Source organism: Bombus vancouverensis, chromosome 18 (genome assembly GCF_051014615.1).
Source record: "Bombus vancouverensis nearcticus chromosome 18, iyBomVanc1_principal, whole genome shotgun sequence".
Taxonomy (NCBI): Eukaryota; Metazoa; Arthropoda; class Insecta; order Hymenoptera; family Apidae; genus Bombus; species Bombus vancouverensis.
The window spans coordinates 1,592,794-1,597,884 of NC_134928.1; the positions used below are offsets into that span (position 1 = coordinate 1,592,794).

The 5,091-nt window shown below is 36.1% G+C and overlaps 1 non-coding gene across 1 annotated transcript; it reads right to left on the reverse strand.

The window, feature by feature from the left end:
* Positions 1-1,400: 1,400 nt before the first annotated feature.
* Positions 1,401-1,507, reverse strand: LOC117160418 (U6atac minor spliceosomal RNA). The gene has a single exon (XR_004464775.1). It is a non-coding gene; the product is annotated as a U6atac minor spliceosomal RNA (small nuclear RNA).
* Between the last annotated feature and the right edge of the window lie 3,584 nt (positions 1,508-5,091).

Sequence of the window (5,091 nt, forward strand, 5' to 3'; positions counted from 1 at the left end):
ACAACTGTCGAAGAACGACTCTTGACTCTTGATACTCCGGTGGCTAACCGAACATCAACGGCTGCGGTGCCGAAATATATTGATGGCCGTTAGGCCTATTGAAGTTTCCCACCTTTTCGGCTTGTCGGCATTTGCCCTTTGTCGTCGACATTGTCTATATGTCGGTAATCTCTCCCCGGTACTATAATAGAAACGAAAAAGCTGCTGAAAAGGGAATCGTTGTGTCAGGGCCGACGAGCGTGTAACATTAATCCACATCAGAGATCAGGCCGTACACCGACGGCAAGATGGTAATAACAAACTGCAGACGCAAGCATATTGCAATCAAAATCTTTTGTATCTTTTCAAGCGAATGAAACTGTATTAAAATATATTGCGAGTAAATGTGTTCTGTATTTTGGTGCAGCGTGCAAAGTTTGAAAGGATATATTAATCCTTTTTTGTTATTTATACAATTGATATACAACATAACACATTTGGATATTGATCAAAAATTCATTTTTGATTGAAAATAATCTCACCTAACGCATGGAGTGCCCCTTTTTATTTAACTTACTTTACTTTTCTTTTTTTTTCGATGAACAAATGTCATTTCGATGAACAACTGTGTAATGTGTACCTTTTTTAGCGTTTATTCTCAAAACAGTTTTAATATAATAATAACCATATAGTAATATAATATAATAATAATAATAACATTATGGTGTGATATTGACTGAAATGCCGCAGATCAATAAAACATTAGATATAATGAATCCAAACCAATGGCTTTAAAATTACAGAACACACAGATTATTAGAAAAGATAGAACAGATTAAAGAAAATTATACTGATGAAATAAAATAAATAAAGGAGATAAAGAAACATCAAATAAAATAAAAGAATATAAAGTAATATATGATCATATAAATAAAATAAAACAAAATAATTAACTAACCAATTTACAAATAGAAACTTTTTACAAGCTTATAAGTAACATTATGTCTAATTAAAATATAAACAGTTTACGATATTATTGCTACTCGTATAACATCTTTAATTTCATCATTCAAAGAAATATGTTTACTGAAGTTGATCCAGAATGTCAGTAGGCGCCACCTTCTAATCACCGGTATGTATCCAAGTTTTGCCTATGATTATGTTGTTCAAGTCTGGAATTTGGTAATTAATAGTGTAAATTCACTCGGTAATACTGTGTTGTATATCAAATTTTTTTATCTTTCTTATTTCGTTTTTGATTACACGATGTCAATGGATCAAACATCTAGATTCGCGTCTAATATATTGTTCGAAATGCAATGCTCGAAAGGATGTAGCTGTAAAGATCATTTGCCACAAGAAAAGGTTAACAGATAATCTGTGTTATCCGGAGGGATGGCGGAAGCCTTCGCGGTCCCTCCAAAAAGATCTGATAAGTCCCGCCGAAAGGCGACCGTGCCTTACCATTTATATATGTGATCCATCCTTGTCTACGGTAGTGTTAAACATGTCTCCTTCCGTACTACAAAAAAAATTTTTTTTTTTTTTTTTTACGTGGAGGAAATCTTCATAGACACCTCTTACCACCCTTGTGCAGACGGGTAGAAGGTAGTGCCGGATTCTTACCGGCTAAAACCTCCACGGGCGGGACGACGGTAGACTAGTGTGCGAGTGTGGCCCTCGGGCCCCCGGGTGCTTAACACCAAACACCTTTACCAAGCGCACTCCCAGAAAGTACGCCCACACCACAAGCAAGGGAGGGGCTGGCCGCTTGCCTGTTGTAAGCAGAAATTTTGGTTTTCCGTCCCTTTAATGTCGGAGTCTTACATACCGAGGATTCGAACTCGCGACGCGTCACATTCATCTCTCGGCCTTAACGACCGTAGCCAGCTGTCCCGCCGAGCTTCTAGCTCATTGGAAAGTATTTGATTCTTAATGTGGTAATGTACATCATAGGAAGTATTCTAATTAGCCTCTTGAAGGAGATGTACATTTTTCATAGCCCTCTCTAAATACAAGGAGTAAAGGTAAATAATTCCCTCAATTAAGTCATTATTATTAAATCTATTATGAAGCTCTTAATAATATATTTTTGCTGCTATTATACTTCTTGTAGTAAGAGATGGCCGTTCTAAAATAATTGCTGCTTCTTCTAATGCACTTATTTTCAAGATGCCTAGCCTTGCGTTTTCCATCGCACTGGCAGAGATTTTATAACATATGGGATTAGCATAAGTTATAAATAGGTCTAATTAATAATTTGTAACAGAAGATTTTAACCTCAAAATTTACGTCCGATGCAAACGATCGAATTTGCAACAAATGACCGCAACGGCAATGGGTTAGAAGGACAAGAAAATACATATGTATGTATCCTTCTTTTGTGAAACAGAAGAACTTTATTTGTTCCTCTGCTTTTCCAACGGCACCGGAACGACGTTGATTCTCCAATCAAAAGCAATGTCTATCGTTCTCGCTTTCCTAACCAAAATTGTCCTTAACGAATCAGATCATCTCGTGACCTCAGACACACCCACCCCTAGCTTTCTTCCACCACAACATCGTCACTAAACGACTCAGTCTCCATCTTTAGAATAGGCAACACCTTTTACCGAGTTTCTACCCTTAGAACGATCGCATACTTAACGTATAAGTGTAACTAGGTTTTGCATAAAGTTATTGGAATGATTTATGTGTGTTAATTCAGTGTATATTCCATTGTGATTGCTGAATTCATAATAAAGTTTAATAAAAGCAAAATTGATAGTTGTGTTACGACTCAGCTATTTTATTTTATCATCCAACCCTCAACTATACGTGAGACTAGCCGTTGGCAGGATGATTTCTTCTTTGTTTCTATAGTTAGCTGCTACAGTTATTGTTATGGTTTTATAAACTAGTAATTTGTTGCTCATGCTCAATGTTCTTGCTGTAAGATAGTGCAACGACTTTCTCATTATCATTATGTGTTTAATGTTTTCCAGTCCAACTTATGATCCAAATACAGTACAAGGTATTTAACCGAAGTTGTTTGTTGGATTTCCTGATTTAACAATTTAATCTCAGAAGATTCTTTCTCCTTAAAAATGAAGACAATGTGCGAAAACTTGTTTGAGTTTAATTGCATTTTGTTATCTCTCGCTTAGCGTTCTATATTATATACGTGCGTTTTACGTTTCTTCTTGCTATTTTAATGTTTCCATGTTTGGATGGCATATTTTCAGATGTTCTTTTTCTTTTTTTTTTTTATTATTTAATTTGTACTTTACAATTTGCCCACATTCCGCAAATTTTTCTAGCTTATTTTCAGATGTGAACGTAGCGAAGGAACAAGTTTCCGTTTTCAGCGTTGTTAGCAATAAACAAAATAGAAAATGGGTTCGAGGACATTTTCTTGTGGAACAGTTAATTTCTTTCAGAGAGGACACATACACTTCTAATTTTAACATACAAATACCTATTCGTAATGTGGGAGAAAATAATTCTATATGTGCTATTCAGCAGAATTGTTTCTAACTTCCTTAAAATCCTTCATTTTATCACATAATACATAAAATCATTCAATCTTTAGCGGAGGCTTTTTCCACATTGAGAAGCAACGCGGTGCAGTATTTTCCACCTTCCGTTGATCTAATTACGTCGCTGGTCATTCTGTGTATTTACTTTACTGTATTCTGATTCTTCCTGAATCTAAATTGTTGGCCTAGGATTACGTATTTAGCTTTTGGTCGGATAGCCAGCTACGCTCGTTAAAAAACAACGGAAAAACTAAACGTTATCGGCACCCACTTTTCCAAAACACACACACAAAACGACCACATGGGTCGAGAACGACTGAACAGCATTATCATCGCCGAAACAAACAAACTCAAAAATAAAATAGAACAAGGCATAGCGCAAAATAAAACAGTTTGCACATTCTCAAACGAAAACACCTCGGACAACCCCAAACAACCAGAACCAGAAATAAACTACTTTACAAATTACAGCCAACTAAATATAATATTCTCCAAACTAAACAAGAAAAAATCCTACGGCTTCGATGGCATGCCAAACATTTTGCTCAAACGCTTACCTAACAAAATAAAATGGTACTACACGGAACTCTTCAACACTGCGCTAAATAACACGTATTTCCCCGGAAAATGGAAAAAGGCCAAATTAATAGCCATTACAAAAAAATAAAGACGGTTCATCACCTGCAAACCTACGACTTATAAGCCTCCTCCCCAACATAAGCAAAGTATTGGAAATAGTCATAAACAACCCCCTAGCCTCCTTCTGCGCAATAAATAACGTAATCCCAGAAAATCAATTCAACGCAATTAGAAGAAAAACAGCAGTTACCCCATCAGCGACATCTACAGCCAGCGCAACAATTATCACGAACAACACTTTTACACCTAAACAATAAGAACAGAACTTCAAGAACTTTTTGACAAAATTAACGATTACTACTACACATGGAAACTAAAAATTAATGCATCCAAATGCGAAACCATACTGTTTAGACCCAAGTCAAGTGAAAAAGGCCCAATAGAAAGAGAACACTCTAAAAAAATTCCAATTAAGAGAAAAAGCAAACGAAGGGGAGCTCATACCACACAAAAATTACGTAAAATATCTAGGCGTAAATATAGACGACAAATTAAACTGCAAGCAGCACCTCGAAATTCAACTCTCCAAAGTCAGCAAAGCATTCTAGAAAACAAAAAGATTATTCTACACCAAGCGTCGCAACAGCAAAGTAAAAATCCTGTGCTACCAAGCACTAATCAGACGGATCATAACCTATAGCTGCCTAATCTGGTACAACATATCAGCTTCCCTGATGGAAAAAATTCGCATATTCGAAGGAAAATGCATCAGGGCTTGCCTGAGTACTTACAGATTCGAACACAGCAGATTCAAGAAATACGTCAAAAATAAAAGAATCTACGACTTAGCCAACAACCACCGCATCGACTGCCACATCTTAAAACAAGGACATAACCTAACAAACAAACACACACCACACTAAAGAAATAAATCAATCAAATTCGAAGATGGTATCCCACTGGGGGTAACCATACACATGTTATATTAATATACCACTAAGCTATAATATTTTAC